Source organism: Tenrec ecaudatus (genome assembly GCF_050624435.1).
Source record: "Tenrec ecaudatus isolate mTenEca1 chromosome 5 unlocalized genomic scaffold, mTenEca1.hap1 SUPER_5_unloc_4, whole genome shotgun sequence".
In the NCBI taxonomy this organism is placed as follows: domain Eukaryota; kingdom Metazoa; phylum Chordata; class Mammalia; order Afrosoricida; family Tenrecidae; genus Tenrec; species Tenrec ecaudatus.
The window spans coordinates 538518-563787 of NW_027457602.1; the positions used below are offsets into that span (position 1 = coordinate 538518).

Sequence of the window (25270 nt, forward strand, 5' to 3'; positions counted from 1 at the left end):
CTGCTTGGTACCATGAGACGCTACTTTGGTCTAAACCTCTTCTGGACCCTCGATGGAATTTCTTGGCTGGATTGCGCCTCTCAAAACCTATCAACTGCAGCCACATAACGTTGAAGACAAAGTAATGGCACCAGGGAACATTCTTCACTGTGTTGGGACCTTCTGAGGTTTTCACAGTAGGGGTGTTACCATAAATCATAAGAGGTGCAAAATGAAGAACTTGGGATGGAAGTGGGTGGGAAACACTGCTGAAAACCTCCTCCAGAGCCCTGCCCTTTGAGAAGTCAAAGCTAGCACTCAGAGAAGGAGACGCAGTATCTAACATAGTTAAAGGTATATTATGCCAACCTCGTCAATGAACTCATGTGGGGTTAATTGAAGGGCAGGGAGATCAATGGCTCTGTGAGCCTAGCCTTTCTGGTCTCTTGCTCTCTGATAGTGCCACCAGGGTGGATATGCATTTGTTAGGTCCCTAAAGCAGCTGGAAAGACTCATTTCCTGGGAGATCCCTGAGGAGAAGCCGCATGGACCTACCCTGTTGCAGCCCTGGTTTCTGCAGCAGCCTCATGGAGAACCTGCCAGCGCACGGACTACAATTTCCTCCTGCAGTCCTTGTCTCCCCGTGTGTTTTTGGATTGTGAGGAGGACTTTGTAGATTGGTGTCAGACACATGGGATACTATTGGACTGGTGGTCTTAGATTGAACTGGGTTGGGATGCTTTTCAATGTTCACTTAACCTTTATATAAAACTCATAAAATATGAGTGTATGAATTTTGTTTCTCTAGTCTACACAGACTAACACACATGACACCCCCTCTAGATCCCGCCATGCAGCACAGAAGTCACACTTTAATGTAGGAGGGGGAAAATCTCAATTTGGAACAATGAATATCATGGCTGAGAGAAGCCATTAGCCTGTGCAGAACAGGCTAAAGTGGCTGGCATGGATACTTTCCTACTAATCAGAGCAGAAGAAGCGTCTTCTAATTTGCCAGATAAGACATATTCTCGAAGACAGTGACGTGGGCAGTGGTAAGGGTAACTGGAGTAAGCCCACCTCCTCCGCCTCTGCTGCTGCAAGCTGACTGGGCACACAAACACCCTGGGGGGCAATGGCTGAGTGTGGCTTCTGACACTGAATCCCCTGAACGGACAGAAATTTGTGAATACATCCCTGATACAGGTGCTCGTGGTGGGAAGGCTCTGGCAGTCAGGTATCGCCTGGTGGAGGCAGGGTCTCACACTTGCCACTCTCCTGTGTTCTACAAAGAAAGGAGCCCTGCAGCTGGAGGAACATCCATTAACTGAGGCCTGCGCTTCTTTTCGTGGACATAACGTTGACGCAAGATACTCCTGATGACAGCCTGGTGTCCCCTCTAGGACTTGGCCAACATCTGTCGTGAGCACCTGAGCCTCCGTGACCTTGTTAGGAGACACTGGTTGTCTTTGAAGGGGCCCAAGGCTGTGACCACAGGGTAATACGGGCTTTCCTTTTTGCAAAGGATCACCGTGTCCTGTAGATTTTTTGCTGGAGCAAATCCACTGGACAAAGTGCTTCCTCCATTTTTTGCTGTGGCCCTCAGCAGGAAGCTGTCCCTTCTCTGGTGGGAGCTGTGAGGACTTGATCTCAAGGCACTCAGCCAATGCCTTGTCTTGCACAGGCTGGCTTAACCCACAGACTTGGGAGATGCCTCTTCCCGCTAATCCTTTTCCATGCTCTTCTGGATTGGGCCATTTATGAGTCTCCCTCTTGTCAGTGGGAACAGCATCCTTCCTTCTCCTTGTCGAGGGGTCCTGAAGGTTGGGGCTTTTGAGCTTCTGCTGCCCCATGTAACTTGCTCTAGCCACCACGAAGCCACTTGGCCCTTGACATATTGGCTTATCCCCAGTGAACAAATGCTGGGGGCGGCAATGGACCACCTGAGAAGGCAAAACATTGGTGGCAGTGAGCACATCAGTGGTGCAGTCCTGAAGGAGCCCGTCAACAGGACAGCATGGAGAACCATCCTCTGCCTCTACCTCCACCTGGAGCTTAATCTCACTGCACACTCGTGCTGTAAGGCTTGGCTTTTCAGGAACTGGAGCACACTTTCCAGGTAGCAGGAACCTTTTACTACATCCTAGAGCCTCGAAGCACCCCCGGTCCACATCATTGGTTTGAGATTTTGCCAGCACACTGGTTTTGAAAGTGTCTCTATCGTCTAGCTCTATTGAAGAGGACTTCTTGACCACCACCAACCCTGTCTCTTTGGCTCTTGAAGATGGACATTCAGAGTTCACTTCCAATCTGGGGCCTCCTGGGGCACAACTAGCACCCTCTTTCCTTGACCCCTTGCTGGTCAGTACTGGATTTGAGGTTTGCTCTAGGCTCTCTCTCTGGACACTTTCATTCTGGAAGGTTCTGCCAAGGATACTGGGCATGAAGGCTGGAAACGGCTGCCTGAGGGCCAATGAGCATCCACTGTCATTATCAAGTGGGGGGTAGGCTGGGGTTCCCTGAACAGGCTCCTCTGTAGGGGAGCAATCAGCAAAAGGACTCTCCAGGGTAGGGCTTGATTTCTTTGGGGTCACTCTCTCTCCCCAGTCTGCCTGACAGGGTTCTCCCAGGACCTTGACAGCCTCAGTTACTAGGTTAGTTCAATACTTAGGGGTGGCTAAGCAGGTGGACTTTGGAAAGGACATTGCGTTGTCTTTTCTTGTCCTACAGAGGTTTGTGGGCTCAAGGACTTTGAGGGGCATGCACCACCTCTGCCTCATTTGGAGCCTTACGATATGCGAGTCCAGCACCTGTTGAGTGCCCGGGCTGAGAAAGGAAAGGCTCTGCGTTGTGTTCAGATCTTCCAGCTCTCCCCAGGAGGCCACATTGACAACATGTGGGTGGGTCAGGGAAATAGACAAAGCGTGCGTGGTCGTCGCAAGACATGAACGGCAAACAATGCCAGGGATCTGATCCTTTCTAATCTGCTCCACCTTCCTGCACATGTGGACATTCAGGGTGTTTTCCAGTAGGATTTTATTTGGACCCCTTAGGGTGTAAGTTCCTGCGTTAATCCCCTTGTGTATCCTCAAATCACTTAACTCCTTTGAGTCGGCTCCCGGAGTTCCTTTTGGGCAGTAGTTTCCTGATCCACAGAGAGATAGATTACATTTGGATATTTTCCTCAAGTAATTCCCTTGTCCATTGACCGAGTTGTTCCTCAGCTGGACACCGGCTCTGCAGCACGCAAGCGACGGTCCAGGGTGTGTGCATCTTCCTGGGGACACCGTCTTCATTACATTCTTCCCCTGCTTGTCTCCAGGTGTTGAGCAGGAGCATTCGGGCTGCTTCATATCCAGACAAGTCCCTGGCCATTTTTCCTGAGGCTGCTTTAGTGTCAGAGACTCAAGAGTCCCATTGCCGAGGGGCCCCTGCAATTGAGGGAAGTTCTCTTGGCGGTGGAGCTCCGATTGCTTCAAGCAGCCAGGAAGCTTGGGGTCTGTCTTTGGGGTCTGCACCTTCTGATTGTCCTGGGGATGAGTGGGTTTGCGAAGACAAAAAGCTTCCTGGGGTCGTGGCATCATAAAGGGTAAAGAACTCTCACTTTCCTGTTGTTTCTTTAAAAAATGGCTTTCCAGCTGTTGAAGTGAATTTGGAATGCGTGATTGGGACTTAGTGTGGACGGTAAGACAGGATTCATCACAGGGACTCTTGTGAGGAGGAGGAAAAGGTACTGCGAGTGGGCCACGGGGCTGTGGACCGGGCGGAGTCAGGACTGTAGCCGGCGGTGGGGCCTGGGCTTGGCATGCAGTTGGAAGTAAAAGTTGGAATCGGCCTTCAGTGTAGGGCAAGGAGTGACGTTGCAACAAGAGTGGGTACTCTTTAGCATGCATTTGAGCGGGTAAGGCATTAGGAATTTCATTAAATAAGACAGTGGGAAACTCTAGGGTGGATCCAGAGACCCTGAGAGCAGCTGCCAGAGACTCCCTGTGCAGAAAAGGTAGACCCCAGAAAAACTCACTGAATTTTTGTGGAAAATGCTTCTGAGGGCTGGGTATCTGCTCTGCTTTGATGCTGGCATTCCAGAAGGGCTGGGGAGGTGCAGTGATCTGCTCCCCATCGAGTGCCTTCAACATATTTAAGGCCTGCAGATGGTATTCTGATACACCCTTTCCTTTTTCTTCCCAAATATTCCATTTCTCTGCCTTTGTGATTTCTATTTCCAGCAGCTTGTGGACATTGGGGTTGAGCAAGGTGGGCCTCCCTACTTCCCCCTGCCTCTTTGTGGGTCCTTCCCGAAAGGTGTCTTCTTGGGGGTGCCAGGTAGAGTGCTCTTTCAGAGACCCAAAGTATTCCAAGGAGGGAAGCTGTAAGTTCTTGGCAGCTGCCCAACACTGGGGTGGGGAGGCAGTAGGGAGGCCTGTGGGATCCTGACTTGTGATGGCTGCCATGGCAGGTGTGGAGCAGCGGTTGTGTGGAGATGGGCTCTGCCTGGGCCTTGCCAACAAGTCATTCTGAGAAGGAGTCCCTGTGGGGTGCGGGGCTGGTGAGTCCCAGAGAGTGCTTGGAGGCTGCAGGTAGGCCTTTGAATCCGGGGGTTTGGCACTGGGTGAGGGAAGAGCCAGTGGTGTGGGTGAAAGACTGTCAGGTTCACGGGAATGTGCGCAGTCTGGTGATTGACTCAAGGCGGGTAAGACATGAGAAGTTGAGATGCACATCTGGGCCCGTGGAAGGGTGGAGTTCTGAGACCTAGGTGTCCGGAATGGATGAGCCGCAGAACCGTGTGGGGCGCGCGTACCGACGTGGACTTCAGCCGTACCTCTATTTCGCCAGCTACCAGAGAGGGCTTGAGCTTTCTGTTGACCAAAGCTGCCAGTGTCAAGTGGGTTTCCCAAGTGGCTGCAGGAGACAGAAGGACCAGATTACTGCCAGGACTGAAGGGGCAAGAGACCTAGCAGGCTAGCAAGGGTCGGTGCAAGCTCAGCCCCTCCCCAAGCCTTGATGGCCTGCTCTTCCTGCCCCACCCCACTGCCTGGGACTCCTGTCATTCTCTGCCCATCCCTGAAAGTGTCCCCCAAACCAGCGCATCCCAGCTGCTCTGCAGCCCGAGGCCACACAGGCACCCTGGTTGGAAGATGCACCCCGCGTTGAAGCAGGAAGGTTACTTACTTCTGCCTAAGACGCAAACGCAGGTTCTGAGCGCCATATAGTTCTTGCAGGAAGCTTCGGAAAACTGGAAATCAAGAGAACCGTTATGGTGCAGCCCTCCCAGAGGACCGAAAGGAATGTCACACGGGCTGTGCACTTAGGACGTTGGACTCTCCAGAGCTCAAGGTCAAATGATAGCTTACTCCCACGGGCAGGAGGTGCTTTGGCATTTCAAGGAGCATCGGTTTCCAATATTGTCTGTGGGGTCTCAGTGAGCAATCTGAACCTTGACAAAGTTACACAGCTTATCGCAGTTACCCCTCAATGTTCCACCTCCAAATCCACCAGAATCTGCTCCTGACACCCCCACTGCTCCCTACTGGGTCCTACCTTGGCCAGCCTTCATCCCATCCTAGGCCCCTCCTGTACATCTGGGAAATATCTGGGTTCTGTTTCCATCCACAGTATCCTTTTGTTCAGGATTATTACCTGAGAGAGACGGGCTGTTGCCACTGGCATCCTGCAGAGGAGGGGACAGGAGAGCTTACAGAGCTTGGTTGAATGGGCAGAACCTTACCTTTCAGAGCGTCACCTTTGTCCCTTGACCTGCTGCTTCTCCTTGTCTCCACCTGAGGCTGGGGCACAAGAGAGGAAGTCAGGCTGGAATCCAATCCTGCGTCTGTTCTTTGTGACAAACTGCAGGCATTTACTGGTGATTAGAAGAATGACAATCTCCATGGAATGACTAAAGCCCAGAAACCAGCTTCTGTGTGAGACCTAGAGTGCATTTCTTCCGTCAGCCTTCCTCTGCTCACGGAGAGCACACACTCTCAGCACTCAGTGTTCTGGTGGGCAAGATTTTGATTATGGAGGCTGAAGCTCTGGGCCAGCCCTTGACCACTTCCTCCCCGGGGTCAGCCATGCTTTCTCAATTAGCCCAGACAGAAAAGGAGCCTTGGCCCAGAGACTGGAGCTCAAGGAAAGAGACTGAGGACCAGTAATGAGAGCTGCCCTTTGAAATGTCTAGTCATCTAGTCCTTAGCCACTGCGTCACTATATTGGGGATTTTTACCTATTGCCCTCTATAACAACTAGAGATGGGAGGTCTGAGATCTTCAAAGAGAAATATTTTTGAATGCTCATCTTACTGGCAAATGATTTACATATCATACGAGTCAATAGTTCAGTCGTTCAATCAGATCAAGGGCAATGGTACAATCAATGATTACCATATCCATTTTAGAACAACACCCCGCCCCCCCTCCATGGTTAAATTGCCTTCAAAAGGAGTTGTGTAATCACAGTCAGGTCTAAAGCTCTCTGTCCCCTCTGGCCTCCTTCATTTTTTCGTCTTGAAATCAATCCCCCTTCACTCCCTAGCTTCCCGATGGGGAAGTTCTCCACACTGCTGATCTCACAATCCCTCCCTCTGCCATGAGATCTCTCCACCTGCAACTCTGTCAACCCTTGTGTCCATGATCATGATGCATCCACGCCTCCTGTGCTTCACAAACAGGGAAAGCCAACAGAAATAATGAAAATCAACATAAGCCGGCAAGGATAAAATGATACCAATGCAGTGAACAAAGTCCTAACAGTGAGTAAGGACGCACCAGCCCTCATCAACATTCCAAAGCCAGGGCTGATGGTCTCTTCTTTCTTGAGATTTCCCCTATCAGGAAATTAATTACGAAAGGAAAAATTTATAAAACAAGGTAAAATCAATCTCTCCTATGGCTGGGTTGAGAATTTCTTACCTTTATCCTTTTCCTGGGTGGTCGCACAGGTGGAGTATTTGGAAGGAAGGGGAGGACCAGGAAGAAGCAACCCACTCCATACAGGATGCCCAAGGTCAAAACAGTGAACCAGGTGGGGTATTGGTAGGTCAGCCAGGAAGCACTTTTCAGTTCCAGCAGAAAGAGAATCTCCTCCATCTTCTGGATACAGCAGTTGCACTCAGGCAACTGAGCACTCTGAGTCCCCTCTGGCTTCAAACCCACTTGCATCACAAACCTGGGCCCACATCACTAAAGGGTCACAGTGGGGTGGGAGGTGACAGCAGGACAACACATAATCCCTCCCTCTACCCTCCAGCTCATCACATCCCTCCCCTGCTCTGGTCTTCTCTCTCCCACTGCCTGCTCTGGGCCTCCAAAGTCACCAGCTGCACCTGATGGAATGGAATCTTAGTGCAAGTTCTTATTCATTCCACCTCCCACCTTGGTATTACGTGCTTCCTTGGCAAGTTGCCTGAATCATGACCAATTTCATAGGCTTAGAATATCTGAAGTTGTCTCTGTCCTCAATGAAAACCTTCTCAAGTCATGGTTTTACTTTGTCTTATCCAAGGTAGAGAACTTAGGTTTATGTAACATTTATTTAGCTTTATGAATGTTGGATGAAAAGCTTGGAATTTGACTTCTATGACCAGGAGAGTTATTCAAGAGCTGAGGTATATCTCTCCCAGGAGAGTGATCTAACAAATTTTCTGCCACATGGTACATTTGGGGAGACAAGGAACACTTAAGCATTAATCATTCTTAACAGTGTCCCCTGTAAATCTTCCTTGTGTGTGACTACTGCCCATTTAGGGCTTGCTCTGGGAACACTTGATGGGGTAATAAGCCTTGCAACAATTCAGGCTCAAAGGGCAAGCATCTGGCTGAGCAAAATAAAGAGATAATATGGATTGAGTTGTGTCCTTACCACTACCACTTGAGATATTCCCCCAAAATTCGTTGGAACCCTAACACTGAAGGCTATAATCTGATTTGGTTATGTGAGGGCTCTCTCTGGGAGAAATGTACCTCTGTCCTTGGCTTCACACAAGAACCAATTGACGCAGAAACCTAGTTTGTGATCCAAGTGACTTTATAAAGGATAGAAGAGGCAAATATGCTCGTGGGGGGTGGGGGCGGACTGGACAGCCCACGCGCGCTGGGTTGCATGACAGCTGGTTTGAGGCCCCCACCCATACCCTGTTAGTAGGCATGGCTGACGGTACTGTTTGACCCCATTGACTGAATTAAGCCCACCTGGTCTAGATGGGGGCCCACCCAGGTTGACCTGCTTCCTGTCACAAGGACCTAAATGTGTGCATCTTTCCAGCCTGAAGCAGCTTTCAACTGTCTGTGATGGGGAGGAGGTTTGGCATGCACAGCAACCACCCTCAGTTCTGCCTCTACTTACCTAACAGGTACACGGCATTTCTTTTCTGTTTTTTAAAACAACAACAAAAAAATCATTTGTAATCTTTCTATTCCAGCGGTGCTAGGAGCAAGGCAGAGGCAAAACCCAAGAACAGGGTTCTTCTCTGTTGAAGCGCGATAAACTCACGGGGAAGCAAACAAGCATCTTCATCCACATGAAGTGAATCTGTGAATCAGCAGCTCCCAACTGACCAAAGCACGCACAGAGCAGCCCAGCATCAAGGTCCGTTTCTGTGCACTGCTCTCACTGTGAGGAAGAGCTTCATGTGCATTAAAAGGGAACTTTTGTAATATTTGAATTTTGAATAGTGGTCTTTGTCAGAAACTGGAAAAAATCTCAAAGCCTGAAGAAATTCCTTTCTAGTACTGAACATTCAAGGGAGCCTGTAGAAGCCTGAAATGATTGCTAGGTGACCACCTGGATCTGCTTGTTGAGTGAAAGTGGCATAATAGCAGCAATAGAGCAGCGGGTTCATTCTGACCACTGACACTCGTGGACCTGGTTTACAGGCAGTAGAGAAGAAGATGAGAGCAGGTTGACTCGTTTGAAGTCCATGACCTACTCTGAGGGGACTAGAGTTGTAGAGAATTGGTGATGGGGCCAAGGCCTAAAGGCAATGCGACCAATGGACACTGAGGTGAGGCCAAGAGAGGGAGCCCACATTGACTTGACCCGAACCCGACCAGATGAAGAGAAGAATGTTGAGCCTGTGCACTGGTGTATACTGCTGCAGACTGTATAGACGAACTGTCCTGCTTTGACTTTCTTGTGGATGTGGACTTCACAAGGTTCCAACTGGCATGAAGACTCTTTATATTGAAGAATATGATTGTCTCCTCAGAGCACTGGGTTGATGGAAGTAGGCAGTAGAGAAACTGGATAGCCAAAATGGGCCAGATAAAGGCGTGAAGTGGCTAGCTTACAAGTTTTCATAGATACTGGAATATATTCATAGAATTATAGGATTAATATGTGGGTGTACCTTACCTGCAATTGTTAAGCATAGGATATTTTTGTTTCATCACTTACAGAATATTATGTTTAAAGGAGGGTGTCACGGAGTGAAATGTATGCATTTTCATATTGTACTGTTAGATATACTGATATGATTCTATTATTGTTTTGAAATTATATACGGCTAAAGAATTTTGTGAAAATGTCAAATGGACAAGGGGTGGTCTGTTGTAGTTATACAATCTGGTGTCAATTTGGGACTTGAGAGGATTAAGAGTGAAGGGGTAGACTCTAGTCTCTCTATTGGGTTATGGCCAATGAGGCCTCTTTGTGGGCCTGGCCTTCCCGTCAGGGTTCTGGGAAATCTGGTATTTCCTCCTTGGAGGCAGGAGACTATCTTTCTGCTCATTCCCTGAGAGATGTCCTACTAACAAGACACATGGCACCACACTGATAGAACCCATGCCCTGGGAACTGGAGGAGCCACATGGAGACCCTGCCAAAGCTGAGATGCTTCTACCACCACTGGATGCAGAAGACTTTGCAACTACTGACCTGTGATCTTCCTGCATTTGGGGTCATTGAAGGTGTTTCATGAGTCTGAAGAGAACATTATAGATTGATATCAGACATGGGCTAATATTGGACTTATGGACTTGATCTTGGTTGGGCTGGAATGCTTTCTCAATATACAACTGTTCTTGTATATAAAGGTCTTTCCTATACACATATGAGTGTGGATTTGTTTCTCTAGTCTACCTGGACTAACACTCATGGATCCCTTTCAGGACTGTAAGTTCTGTTCCCCTGACTGCTGCAAAGTATGTGACAGAGAAGAAAAGGGAGAAGAGGGAACTGTACCCATTTATTGAGGTAAGAAAAGTGATGAAGGAGCATGGCCGGTTCCCCAAACTTCATGAGTGGAAAAATGGGCTCTTGGCACAAAATGACATTCAATCTTCACCAAGAGATTCAGGGCTAAATTGCTGCCCTATCTCTGACCTCAGCTTTTGTTTTATTTTAATTCTCATATAATTCACATATATCATTCAATACTTCAGTCATATTAAGATTTGTGTAATCCTCACCACAATCAGGTTTACATCATTTCCTTCTTTTATATTCATTTTTGTTAGCCCCCCCCTCACTCCCCCAAATCTTCCCTGCCTGTCCCTAGGAGATTGTTAATTCTGTTAGTGTCTCTCTGAATTTGCCTCTCCTGGATTTCATATGTATTAAAAAAAAATACAAAACAAAATCAAGAAACAAGTAGAAAAGAAAAACTAACAATGATAAAAGAGAGAAAAACCTCAATCGAACAGAAAGTGAAAAATACTAAAAACTGGAACCAAATTAAAATTAGTCTGAAGAGATCAAATGATCAGGTGTTACATTTGAACTTAACTGTATCTGTTCATGTCCATGGGCTGTGGTCAGAGGGAATTCACCCCGCATGTGCATTTGAGTCCTTTTGCAAACTGGGTGTTCCGAACTTAAGCTCTGATTCTTGTTCATACCTGCAGATTGAGATTCTATTATTTATCACCCTGGCATCACACTGGCTGTGCTGCTTGTTCTGGGCGGACTTAGTTGACATCTCACTTAGATGGCTGCTTATTTTCAGAAAAAAGGTTTAAGTACAAGGCCCTGTTCTTTGTGATAGATGTGCACCATCTGATTTCAGGGTTTTTTTTACACCCTATGCTTTCCAGTCAAATATTCACTTGAGGTAATTCAAAACACTCACTTGGCTCGATGACGCCAGAATAGCTCCCCTCCATGCAGTTCCATGGAGCTCAGCATAGTTAGGGCGCAGAGATGAAAAGACGATTGAACCATGTACTGAACGTTCAGGTTTTTCCCTGCTTTTGAAAATCTTTTTGCGCTTGTAGAGTAAATGTTTTGTACTTTTTAAGAGTGTAAAAAAAATAGATGGAGGGATTCAGAGAAAATGGCAACCAGATAGGACCCATCTATCTGGAGCTCCTGCTGCCAGACCAGAAAAATAGGAAATTAGGTGAAGGAAACGGGGAGGTGGAGTTCTGAAATTAGAACTAGGGTAACAGGGTTTCTCCTGAACCCCTTCTTTTGTGGGATTTCCACTCACAAAGCAAACCAAGAATGCTTTAAAGCAGCACTATAATTTTGACGAAGTGGCAGGCGCCAGATATGCCCTTGCCTGGAGCAGGGATCCCTGCAGGTGGACGCCCTGAGAGGGGGCAGAATCTCAGACACGAGGGGAACCCCACACTGAGCTCTCCATGCGGTTGGATGCCTTGAGCTCACGGTCAGGGGTTGGTGGTGGGTAGCCATAATTTAGAGTAGAAGAAAAAATATATTATTACCTTAGGAAGATCATGGTGTGGGAGAAAAAGGCAGAAAGTCGGGAGTCCAGGGAGCAAATTTAGTTCCAATTGGCCGACTAGTAAACAACCCCCCTGATAAGCTGCATCTCCCCCTCTGGGGGTCAGCTTGACAGCCACCAAATCTGAGCACATCACAAGTAGAATTTTTTTTAAGGGTGAAACATAAATGATTGGTTTAAAACTCAAACCCAAGTCTGGTTGCTCAGCTCCAAGCACCACATGGGGAGTCCCTTAACATAAATCAGCATAAGAAGCAACCTAGCTAAGGAATGCCAGAACTCAGCCACAGGGCCTGGCAGCTTTTACCATAACAAAGACCCGCTGTAGCAGTGTCAGCCTTAAACAGCACTGAGCTGTAGCCCAGAGACTGTGGGAGACAATTTCATTCTAGCTGGCCAGAGGGATAAAAAAGAAAATCCTCTGATCTAGGAAGCATCAGCAGTCTAGATAGGACAACAAGCTTCCCTCTCAGTGATTCTACACATAGCTGGGGAGGCCCTGCCGGTCTTGGAGCCCTAGACGGGGCTGAGGGAGCCCCCCAGTGCCCCCTCCCAGCCCCTGCTGCAGTGCTACATGCAGCACAAGGCAGGTACTCCAGCACCCAAGTGACCCCTGGCCACGGGCGCGATCTTGCTTTTGAAGTAATCTCACACAGCATCTGTGGAACCCTACATCAGGGATGGGAAAGTCCATTAACGCATGCCCAGGAGAGCCAGCATAGGAAAGCTGGATTTTCCTGCCCGTGGGCTCCGATGGATGTTGCACCTGGAGCAGCCCACCTGGGCCAGATGATTGCAGTTCAGCCAATGGGATTGACCTGGGGTCCTTCACCAGCCTCCCCGGGAACCCTTGAAAAGGCAGGAACCAGAAGGGAGACGGGTGGTCCAGGTCGTCTTCCTGGGAGGAGAGAGATCCTTGCATGACCTGAGGCAGTCTCTGCCAGGCCCCATGGTCAAAGGAATCCTATGGGTGCCTTGTAAAACCTGAAGCTTCTTTTAACTCTCATTAAATTCACTTGGATCACGAGCCCGGCTTCCGCATGAAATTTTTCTCGCGGGGAGCCAAGGACTGGGGTTGGAATTTAGGCCAGAGAGAGAGACCTTACAAGTCCATGACCCTGTGACCTTGAGGAAGAGTTGGAATTCCTCTGGCCTCAAGGACAGGTGATCAAGTATCATTACCTCCTTACCCACTGCTCTACTTATTCTCACTTTATTCACTAGCCCTTCTAACTTTTCCACCGCACTCAGTTTCAACGTGCTCAGGTTGGTGTTGGGCTTTTATTTACTCGCTTTCTTCTTTATCCCTCTTTTTTTCCCCTTTTCCCCTCTTTTTCCTCTTCTCTCCCACTCTCTCCTCTCATATGCCACTAAAGGCTTCCAGGTCACTTCCCTCCGCTTAGGGCAAATCAACCCAAATAGCAGGAGGCACTCCAGCCTGCCCTGTGTGGGAGTGCTGTACACCACACAAGGCACCTGGGACAAACACCTACAGTGCGCTGCACCGTTGAAGAAACCTCCGTCATGCCCCTAAGGTGATCTCGTCAACTAGGGCAATTCTGCCCAGCACCACTGGGTCCCGGCATTAAAAGGGCACACTGACCTGCCATGTTGGAGCAGTGTCTAAACCCCTCTGGCCCCTCATCCAAGCAATCAGGGATCAGCTACTACTTTATACTTTATTTCCTCCTTCTCTCTCTCCTTGCTCTTTACCATCACAGCCAACCTTAGTGAACTCAGTTGGATTTATTTCCTTCTTTCTCTTTATTCTCTTTTTCTTTCTTTCCTCTTTCTGTCTTTGCTTTCTTCACCTCTCTCTTAGCTTGTACGATTCTCTCTGCTCCCTCTCATTGCTTGCACATACCACTGCTGGTTTCCAGAGCCCTACACTCTGCCTAGGGCAACCCTGTCCTCCTAGTGGGCAGCCTGACCCCTAAGACAGTACTGCACACAGGACGAGTCAGAGCTACACACAGCATAACACAGGGTCAGTTATTTCTTTAACCATTTAAAAAAATACTCTCTCCTCCTCCTTCCTTTTCTCTTCTCTCTTTTTCCTTTTATTGGGCTCTTCTTAAAGGTGTTCTGCTTTTCTCCGCTCCATCTAGCTCTTCTCTACTTCCTACCACAGCCTCCACAGATTTGGTTCTCCTTTTTAGTTGTTTTCTTTTTTTTTTTTTTTACTGTTGTCACCTTTGTTTACTCTGTGCATTTTAGTTGTCTGTGGGTGAGTGGTTGTCAGTCTGGTTGGCATTATTGCCCCAGTCTGTGTCTTCCTCTTTCTCTCTTTTTCCTCTCCTTTCACTCTCTTTCCCATCACAAGACAATAGCTGTCTCCAGGCCACTCCCCTCTGCCTAGGGCAAACCTGAAGGCCCAACTGAGGGAGCTCCCACCCCCCACTTATTGGTGTGGCAAGCAGCTGGGGAATTCACGCTGGTCCTCTCCCACACACTAAGCCACAGGTTGTTCTCCCCTATAAAAAGTGGGGGCATCCCCAGCCTAAATCCTGAGGTCCTACAAGTGACTGTGGGAAACGCCTGACCACCACTTGTGAGGCTCCACGCTACTGTGGGAACATCCACCCAATCTCCAAGGCGATCTCTCTGTACATCCCCTTGTCTAGCCAGATTTGTAAAGTAGAATTTGGATCATGATAGTGGGGGGAGGAAGCATTTAGGAACTAGAGGAAACATGTTTCATTGTTGCTACCCTGCACCCTGACTGGCTTATCTCGTCCCCACATCCCTTCAGGAAGGGGGTGTCCAGTTACCTACCAATGGGCTTTGAGTCTCCACTCTGCACTCACCCTCATTTACAATGACATGATTTTTGTGTTCTTTGATGCTTGATATCTGATCCCTTCAACAGTTCATGGTCACACAGGCTGGTGTGCTTCCTCCATGTGGGCTTTGTTGCTTCTGAGCTAGATGGCCGCTTCTTTATTTTCAAGCCTGTAAGATCCCAGATGCTATAACTTTTGATAGCCAGGCACCATCAGCTTTCTTCACCACATTTGCTAGTGCACACATTTTTCTTCAACCATCATGTTGGAAAGGTGTTCATCATGGAATGCCAATTTAATATAACGTGTTCTTGCATTGAGTAAGTATTTGGCAATGTCCATCTACTGCCTTAATACTAAGTCTATAAATATATGCACGTTGATCTATTTACGAACCCTCCTGTATAAATATATTTACATATGTACATGCCAGTATGTAGACCTCTAGAAATACCCTTTGTCACCTAGTTCTTTCCTCTATTTACTTTTACTTTCCTCTTGTCCGACTATCATGCTCAGCTTTCACTTGGGTTTGAGTAATTTCTCTTGGTTACATTGCCCTTGCTGAATACCTACCAGGCTTCTCACACCCTCCTTGCGACGGATTTTGGATTACTTGTTGCTCCCCTGTCGCTGGATTGGTCAGCATCACCTCCTTACCCCCTCCTCTCTCTCTCCCATGTCCCCGGGAACCATTGGTCCTGTTGTTTTCTCCTCCAGCCTATTCTTCCAGCCTATCTTATCTAGATAGATCTGTTGAGATAATAATATGCACCAAAAATCAAACCATAGCAAGATAGGCGATGGGTGAGAACACAGTGATGACAAAAAAACAACAACAGAAAACCAATGATCAATAAAAGAGTAAATTAATTAAAAGACAAAAAAAATTTTTAAGAAAGAAAAACCTGTAAATAGATCAAGGTCTGATTTTTTTTTTCTATAGGTGTGTCCTTCAGTCAGGTCTGATGGCGTATCATGCTCTGGCCCCAGAGTCTGTCCTTTGTACTCCCTCAGGGGCTACCCGCTCTGCTCCCATGGTTGCTCTGCTGCATGCTTTTAGTGATTTGCCTCCGTGTTGGAGGGCCAGTCGGGTCAGTCCCAACACAGAGTCTCCGGTATTGTCCCCATAGGGCCCTGGGCCAGCAAGGGATGGCATGTCTCATAGTGGGATCAGCCATATGGTCCACTCTGTACATTGGCTGTTCAGAGTGCCAAAATCATCCTCCAAGCCTGGTGGACCAGTGTGTGCTCCACTCTCTTCCTCCCCCTTCATTTGCCCCTGTGTGCTCTGATCAGACATGTCCATCTCCCCTAGCTACAGGTTCAGTGCCGTCTTCTAAAGTAAATTCTTCTGGGGGGAGGGGCAGTTGTCCACGTAGCTGGTATGGAGGCTGGACCATCCACTTTTCATTTAGGATCAAAAGCATCTAGCTTTTAGCATTAGGTGCTATTGAGTCAGTTCCAACTCAAGGCAGAATGAACCACTGCGCAGTCCTACACCATCTTCAAAACTGTTGTTATACTTGAACCTAACATTTCAGCCTTTTCCAGGGACTGGCATCTCCTGATAACATACCCAAAGCATGTGAAGTCTCCCCGTGCTTGCTTCTAAGGACCTCTCAGACTGTTCTTCTGACACAAATCTGTTCATTCTTCCAGCACTCAATGGTATTTTTAATATTCTTGGCTAGTGTCATCTTGATGGGTTGAAACACTATCTCGCTCTAGTGTTGATGTACATTTTTCTGATGCCTAATTATACTGAGTATCTTTTAAGGTAATCATTTAATTTTTATGGCATTTTGAAAAGATGTCAATGAGGTCTATTTAATTTGTGTTCAGATGGAAACACATAACTCAAACTAAATATGTGACAGTAGAATAAGAATCCATTTTATCCTAAATACTTGAGATATTTATACAGCCTACTCAAGTTTTATCAACATAGATAAGGTGGCGGTGGTGGTGGTGGTGGTGGTGGTGGTTTTTAAGAGTTAATCTCTAAATAGGGGGCTGTAGTACTGAGCACTGAATCTCCTTTGCTTGATTAATTTTTATGTTAGGGAAGTAATACAAGGATTCCATCAAATGACCCATCAGTTTGAGGAAAAAGCATATCAGAATTGATGGTCAAAGCCTATATGGCTTTATGGTTTAGTCTCTAGGGGTATGTAATGCTCTTGTGAAAATAGTATTCCTCATGATAATAACGAGGAACTGGTGGGCTTCCAGGGCTGGGAGCTGAACTGAGGGGCAGTTCTACCCTGTCTAATAGGGTCACTATGAGTTGGCAAAGACTCGATGGCTGTCAGTTTGGTTTGTTTGACTTGAGTACTGGCATTCAGTGTGTTTATCGAAATCAATAAATTACAAGCATTTTTGATGTCTATTTTTTACATACAAAATTTAAATCTCCCAAACCTCTGAAAACTGCGAAGATTTCACAGCACTAGGTTGGTACTCTCCCATCCAAGAATCAGTGAAACTGGCAGGGTGTGAGGCATTCAGGCTCCCTCAGTTCCTCCTGCTGCCTTCCCTGACCCTGGTCACTTGCTTCTATTACCTCTCTTGGACCTTACATGCATTTGAATTAGAACACCATAGAGTACAGTGCTCTACATGTGCAGCAGCTCTAATCATGTCACCCTCTGTCTCTATGAAGCCTCTTCCAACAAAATTCAAATGCGATTGTATGTGCACACATAAACACACGCATGCACCAGACCACCCTTCTTAACAGAGAGTCAGGAGGGTCTCTTAATTATTTGCTGTCCTCACTTTGGACACAAGTCCCTTGATGATGAGTAGGAGAAAAGGAACATCAGGTAGTGGGGGAAACCCTAAGGAGGAACAGAGGAGAGCTTTAACTAAGAATAATGCTACTAGGGGAATGATGGCATGTGAGGAAAATTAGATACTTCCAGACTGTCAGATTTTTCCATACAGCAAAATTAACTTTTCTAGTTTTGTCTAAAACTGGCCCCAGGAAATTTCAAATAGCACATCTCAGATTATCTAACCTACAAAGGAGTAGCCGGCCTTCCACCCACCCCCACCCCACCCCCGCCAAAAAACCAAGCGGTACAAAGCTCCACTGGGTACACATTTCAAAATATACATTCTCCTGTTTGGGCAGGCATCTGGCAACTTGCTCTGAGCTAGTGCACCCACACTTTTTTCCCAAGGTCATTGCTGGTGACAAGACCTTGTGCTCTTCTCACAAGCCAGAATGCAAACATAAATCAAGTCAGTGTAAGACGCCATCATCACCTCACTCAAATACACCTCGTCAAGTGAACTCAAACTTCAAGAAGATGCTCATTTGTTTGGTTTTGTTGATGTGAGGGTGATAGTGCATTTGGAGTTTAGTCATTGCACTAGGTCAGACTGTTAATCAAGCTTCCTATATAGAGGTTCTGAAGATATTGTGTAAGAAGGTCTGAGTTGTCTGGCTAGACCAGAGCTTGCACACTGCTATTGACTAGAAGTTCCGACACACAGAATCCAGGACAGATAAACCCCTCAGGACCAATACTGAGAGTAGCAACACCACGAGGGAAGGTAGGGGGGAGAAGCAGAAGAAAGGGGAAACCAATCTCAATGATGGACATACAGCCCCACTCCACCACCCAGGGGAACAAACAGCAGAAGTTTGGGTGAAGGGATACAGCAGAGGCGTAAAATATAAAAATAAAAAGTATGTATAAAGTATCAGTGGTTCACGTGGGTGGGAGGAGGGGAAAAAAGGAGCTCAAGGAGAAAGAACATGTTTGGAAATGATGATAGCAATGTATGTACAAATGTGCTTCATACAAATTGGTGTATGAATTGTTACAAGAGCTGTAAGATCCCCCAATAAAATGATTTATTTAAAATAAAAAGGACTGATTAGTGGTAGACAGGGGACTGGTTTTGCCACCATGACAGTGCACCTGCTCACACACAAAAAACAGCATGCCTCTATCGCCCGATCTGATCCCAGCACACCGAGGCAAAATACTAAGGGTGTACAACAGAACAGGAAGGGGAACAGAGCAACGAAGTCCCCAGGGAATACCAAAAATAGACTTTGGGGCCAGGGCTAGCTGACCCATCATACTCTATGAGAAAGCACTCCTAAAGGCCAACAAACAGTCCTTGAACTAACTAAAAGCTTTTCTTTCTTGTGTTTTGTTTTGCTTTTTGTCATTGGCTTGTTGGTGGTGGTGTTGTTCTTTTGTTTCATTTTGTTGCTTGGGTTTGCTCTGTCTCGTTTTTGTGCATGCTATGATTTCCACAGGTCTGTCTAAATGAGATAGGCTGGATGAACAATCTGGAGGAGAAAACAATGGGACTGACAGCTGGGGGAGGGAGATGGGAAAGGGGGGTGTAGGGAAAAAGGAAGTGCTGTTAACAAACCCAGGGACAAGGGAACACCAAGTGATCCAAACAGATGGTGAGGAGGGTGTAGGAGGCTTGGTAGAGTGTAACCAAGAGTAATGTAACCTAGAGGAATTACTGAAACACAAATGAAGGCTGAACATGAGAGTGGGACAATCAGAAAGTAAAAGGAAATCAAGGAAAGAGGTAGGAAGCAAAGGGCATTTATAGAGGTCTAAATAAAGGCATGTGCATATGTAAATATATTTATGTATAACGATGGGGAAATAGATCTATATGCATATATTTATAGGTTTAGTATTAAGGTAACAGATGTACATTGGGCCTCCATTCAAGTACTCCCTCAATGCAAAAATACTTTGTTGTATTAAAGTGGCATTCCGTGATGCTCACCTCCCCAACACAATTGCTGGAGGCAAATGGGTGCATAAGCAAATGTGGTGACTGAAGTTGATGGTGGTCGACTATCAAAAGTTATACATTCTGGGGTCTTAAAAGCTTGAAGTTAAACAAGTGGTCATGTCGCTGAGAAGCAACAAAGCCCACATGAAAGAAGCACACCAGCATGTGTGATCACGAGGTGTCGGAAGAATCAGGTATCAGACATCATCGGAACAAAAAAATATCTTTGTGAATACGGGGGAGTGTGGAGTGAAAACCCAAAGCTCATTTGTAGATAATTGGACATCCCCTTACAGAAGGGTAGCAGGGAGGAGAGGAGCCAGTCAGGGTGCACTGTAGCAACAATGAAACATACAACTTTCCTCTAGCTCCTAAATGCTTCTTCCCCCACAACTAAAATGATCCCCATTCTACCTTACAAATCTAGCTAGACCTGAGGATGTACACTGGTACAGATAGGAACTGGAAACACAGGGAATCCAGGGCGGATGATCCCTTCAGGACCAGTGGTGAGAGTGGCGATACGAGGAGGGTAGAGGGAGGGAGGAATGGAAAGGGGAAACGGATTACAAGGATCTACATATAACCATCTCCCTGGGGGACAGACAACAGAAAAGTGGCTGAAGGGAGATATTGTATAGTGTAAGATATGACAAAATAATAATTTAGAAATTATTCAGGGTTCATGAGGGATGGGGAATAATTATCAGCTGATGCCAGCGGATTAAGTGGAGAGCAAATGTTTTCAGAATGATGAGGGCAATGAATGTACAAATATGATGTATGTATCAATTGTGATAAGAGTTGTATGAGGCCCCAAAAATTGATTATAAAAAAAGAGAAAAGAAATAACAGTATGAAAACATCCCCCCAAAAAGCATGCCTCTCTTGTCCCTCATATCCTAATCACCTGAACTCACTCCATGTGACTTCTTTCTGTTTCCATGAATGAAGGACAGTGGTTTGACAACACAGAAGAGGGGGAGAAAAAACAAGGGTGTCACCCAAACTGCTGAGTTTGAAAAATGTTTCCAAGAATGTAATCACAGATTAGACAAATGTGTGAAGTGTAATGGAGAGTACTATGAAGGGGATAAAAAATTTAAATGCATAGTTTTGAAAAAATTGTAGTTTTTGTCGGGTTCCCCCTAGTAGCTTCCAATTTCATAGCAACTCAAGCCATCACCATACATCCAACTGACAGAGAAGGGGTGGGTTTTGTGTGTAGGTGGTGTTGGTTATTGCACAGGGGCAAGGGACTTCTGGTGGCATAGTACCTTATGCCTTGGGTGTCAACTGTAATGTCAGCAGTGGGGAACCACCAGTCAGTCCTCAGAAGAAAAGGATGAGGCGTTCTACTCCCATAGAGTTAGCCTTTGGGAAACCCACAGAGATAGTTCTGCTCTGATCTCATAGAGTCGCTATGGCTCAGCATCGACTTCATCGAAGTGAGCTGACAAACTAAAGGCAGGAGATCTGAAAGAGGATGCGGAGACGTTGTCTCAGGTACTTTGGACATATTACTATGGTGGAACCAGTCCTGCAAGAAGGGCGTCATTTTTGGCAGAGGGTTAGCAAACAAGAGGAAGACCCTTACTTAGGTGGATTGACACCGTGGCTGCGAGAATCGGCTCAAATACAGTAACAAGTGCGAGGATGGCGCAGGACTGGGCTTTGTTTCTCTCTCTAGTGCACAGGCCCCTATGAATCCGAACTGACTCCAGGGCTCTACAACATCAACTACTACAACCCTGAAGTTCAAACCTACCCAGTGGCTTCCCAAAAGGGAGGTGTGGCCATGTGCCTCTGTAAAGATGACAGCTAGGGAGCCCCTGCGGGGCAGTTCTACTCTGTGGCACAGGGGCAGCCAGGAGTCGGAATGTGCTTCACAGCAAAGGGTGTGCTTTGTCTCAGTTTGTGCCTGCTGCTGTTTATGCTATGCACTGAGTTTAACATGTGACACTCAGGAGCGAATGAATGGAAACACACCCATGATGCTTCCATGATGCCAGATGCAAGCTGACACTGTTTCTGAGTTCTGGGCATATTATTTTTTCAGAGATAATTTCCTGTAGCGGTGACACACCGAGTCCTATTTCATGTAAAAGCATCAGCAGCAGAGGAAAGCACTGCACAGAGAGAAGACGATGACACGTAACAGGCTTTCCATAGAGGAACAAAAGGGTGGATGTCTTGGGCTGCACTCTTTTCTTGTATACAGACAGTAAACAAGCTGAACACATCTCACCTAAGCATAACATTACAACTACTTGAAGCCCAGCTCAGGCATCTGGACAAGAGGCAGCAAGGAAGGATGGGAGAGAGTTAATGGGCTGGGCATCCCCAAAGGTGCAGAGTGGGAATCAAGGGAGGATCCAGGACGAGCCAAGGCTTCTGGCAGAAGTCTGAGAGGAGAGCAGCAGAAAGGAGCTGCTCTCTGGGTCCTCACAGATGTAGCCAGTGAGAGAGCAGCAGTGCTGCCCCCTGGCGGTGCGCCGAAGGCAGGGCCGCTTCCCCCAGGGCTGGAGAGCTCTGGGGAAAGACAAACCCTGTCACTTTGGATGCCAAGTAAGGGGGCACTGTGTGCCGGTGGTGTACCTATGTTGGCCAAAGCGCTGCCCACTGTGCATTTGCTTCCCACAAGCACAGTTATCCTTCCTCGTGCATCCAGGAAAGACAGTTCTAGAAAAACACAAGCAGTAAAATAAAACACTGCCAGGTCTCGAACCATCCTCACCATTGTTACTATGCCCACTGGTGTAGCCACTGGTTCGAGCTGTTTTATTGCCCGTCCTCCACTTTTTGCCAAGCATCATGTCCTTCATGGACTTGATGTCCCTTCAGGGACTGGTCTCTCCTGACAGCACGTCCAAAGATATCAAATGAAGTCCAGCCATCCTTTGTCCCCATGTTCTCTTGGCAGTCCTTGTACTTTTATTGCTCAGTGTCTGATTATTTGGGACCAGGCCTTATTGCTGCCCCTTCCTCACCTTGGCCCCCAAGCCCTGCACATCCACTGTGTGAAACCTCCTGTTCCTGTAACCATCCCTGTGCTTTTGTGTGGGGGGTCTAGCTGGGTTCCCCTGGCAATTCGCCAGCTGCCCTTGGGAAAGTTCATGGAGTCGGCTAATTAGTAGAAAAGCCAAACGTCCAGCTGAGATTGGTTTACTCCCTAGCACCCTTGGGCAGGAGCACAGCCCCACTCCCGGTCCCAGGTAGCCAACGACCACACCTAGGTTCTCCGGACTTGGCAGCTGTAACATGTGGCCTGGGCTTCCCCTTCATTTCCTGCTCCTTTCTGGCTTGCTGTCTGACTTTTCTTTGCGGAATTAAAGCTGCAAATTGACAGGATCCCATAAACACTCTAAAGCCACAAAAAAACACCAAATGCCCACCCAAACATGTGAAACTTCCAAAAATCATCCTTAGAAGATTCCCAAACCCTAAACATTCCTAAACCCCATATATGCCCTGAAAACACCATGAAAGCCCTAAGAAAACCTAAAATGCTGGGGGAAAAAAACACATATAATATTAAAAATACCCTAAAATCCCTAAGGAACTCTGCAACATCACTAAAAACACCCTATTGTGCTGAAAAATACCTATACACTCTAAAAAACCACCCCTAAATCCCTTAAACACTCCCTAAAATCTTATAAAACACCCTAAAAACCCCAAACCACCCGAATGCCCCAAACACACCTTGAACGTCCACAAACAACCTAAAAGCCCTAAAAAATCACATGCCACCAAAAAGCCCTAAATGACCGCAAAATTCCAACTCATAGCCACCCTATAGAGGGCTTCTGGAGCTGTCAGCCTTTTATGGGAACAGCTTTATCGTTCTCCCAAGGAGAAGTTGGTAGGTTTGAAACCCTGACCTCATATTTAGCAGTCTAATAATTGCTGGACAGTGCCACCAAGGCTCTACTGGTGTAGTGGGTTACACATTGGGCTGCTAACCTCAAGGGAAACGGTTCAAAACCACCACCCACTCCTTGGGAGAAAGAAGAAGCTTTCTTTCTATTCCCCTAGATTTCTCATTGAAGGTGTAAAGTAACCTGTTAAATGCTCGCAGTGGCAGCAGCAATGTCTCATAACCATGGGGAAATGTGGTTCAGAAACTTCAGAAGCAAGCATCCACCAGTAGGTGACTGACCAGCAGTATTGACTTGGGCAAAGAGAAGGTGACATGGAAGGGTAAGGAGAAGAATGCGTGCAGAGGGCAGGTTGGCAGCTGAGCCTAAGTCCAGTAGAAACAACAGCAGAATGGCCTGTTCCTGGAAGGGCCACAGGAGATGGTGCGACTTCATGTAGCCCCCACTTACATGTGTAACAGCAGCAATTGCCTGAACACGTGGTCTCCCCAGGGAGGAGCCTTTGTGTGGTGTTAAGATGCTATTACTGTCTGTTGTACTATGGTGGCCTGCATTTGGCTGTAATGGTGGAAATTTTGCAGCCAGTAGTTCAAATGCCTGCTGGGTCACTCACTGCAGGTAGACTTCAGCAGTTTCCAGACAGAGAGACGAGGGAGGAGGACCTGGTCTTCCACTTCTGAAAGAACTGGCCAGTGTGAACCTTGTGAATGGCAGAACACTATACCTGAACATGAGTACCGCAGGCTATAAGGCATGATGGATTGACACAGTGGCTGCAGCAATGTGCTCAAACATAGGATAGTGCTGGCCTGGAAAATAGTTCATCGTCCATTAAAAAAAATCATTATATAGGGGCTCATACAACTTTTGTTGTTGTTTTTCCCTAAGGGAGAGCAGTGTATTGGTACACTGAGAGGTATATAGATCAATGGATTCGAACAGAAAAGCTACACATATATTCACCAGTCAACAGGAAACTAGCCTTCGAAAAAGGACACAGAAATATCCAAAGGGACAAATTCTGCTTGCTCAACAAATGGTGTTGGACAAACTGAGATACCGTATGTAGGAAAATGAAGCAAGCCCCAAACCTTCCCCCATGCACAGAAATTAACTGAAGAGGGGTTAAAACCTGAAAGTAAACCTCCGGGCTATCATAATCAATTTTTCGATGACCTCATCGGTCAGAAATCATTGTAGGAACGCCAAAGCGTTCTTGTGTTCAACGTCTACATACATAGCAGGTGCTCCAGTAAAGGGGAATCTTGGTGGAGCTGGCTCATCCATTCCTGAAGAGAGTAGAGCACCACGTTGGCCCATCACAGAGCTCAGGTGTAGAATCTTCCTCACTGTCATCCTTTATCTCAGCAGTGTCAGTGTTGGATTATGAATTTCCCAAAGAACCAGTATCGCTCAATTCTGTGCACAATGCTGACTCACTCTCGCTGTTATTTCACTGGTCTAAAAACCCATTTAGGTTAAAATGACACTTTTTTGATGCCATGACCTAAAATTTTTAGTGAGAAAATGTTCCTAATGACATTACTTGGGTCTTCCTCTAATCCTGATGCCATGTTCTTTTTCACATAGGCCAGCTTCTTGTATAAATTGCTCAGCATACAGATGGAATAAAAACAGTGAAAGGATACAACCCTGATGCACACCTTTTCTGATTTTAAACCATGCAGTATCACCTTGTCCTGTTCACAGTCTCACCTGGTTCTATCTCTTGGCCTTTGTATAAGCTCCATATGAGTACAATGAAGTGTTGTGCAATGCCCATTCTTTTCCATGGTATCCCCAAGATCCACCTCCTTCCACTCGTGGTTTCCAGAACGTGGGGTTGGGACAAAGCCTGGATAGTCTCATGGCAAGACCAGATCAGGAATGGAGCTGAGCCGGGAGCAGCTTTATTTGCTTGCTCCAGGGAAAGTCTGCCAGGGGCTTTCTACAAATGATAAAGGTGAATCCCTCTCTCGTTACCCACTGATCATCTCTGAGCCTCTTGCTCTCATATCCCTTGCACAGACCTCTACCATTAGATGGACAATTAGGTAACGTTTGAACACTTTTCTGATGCTGAGCCTGGGGAGCAACTAATAGCTGAGTAAATATTGATTGAAAGATGGTGAGTGGAAGAAAATAGCTTTGCCAGGTCCAGGTTG

The 25270-nt window shown here is 46.9% G+C and overlaps 1 long non-coding RNA gene across 5 annotated transcripts in view; it reads left to right on the plus strand.

The window, feature by feature from the left end:
• LOC142435873 (uncharacterized) overlaps nucleotides 1–25270 on the plus strand; it is a 375388-nt gene that overhangs the window by 340950 nt on the left and 9168 nt on the right. For all 5 annotated transcript variants that reach the window (XR_012781625.1, XR_012781626.1, XR_012781627.1 and 2 more), the window contains one exon: nucleotides 8393–10164. This is a non-coding gene — a long non-coding RNA (uncharacterized LOC142435873). The remainder of the gene's footprint in view (nucleotides 1–8392; nucleotides 10165–25270) is intronic.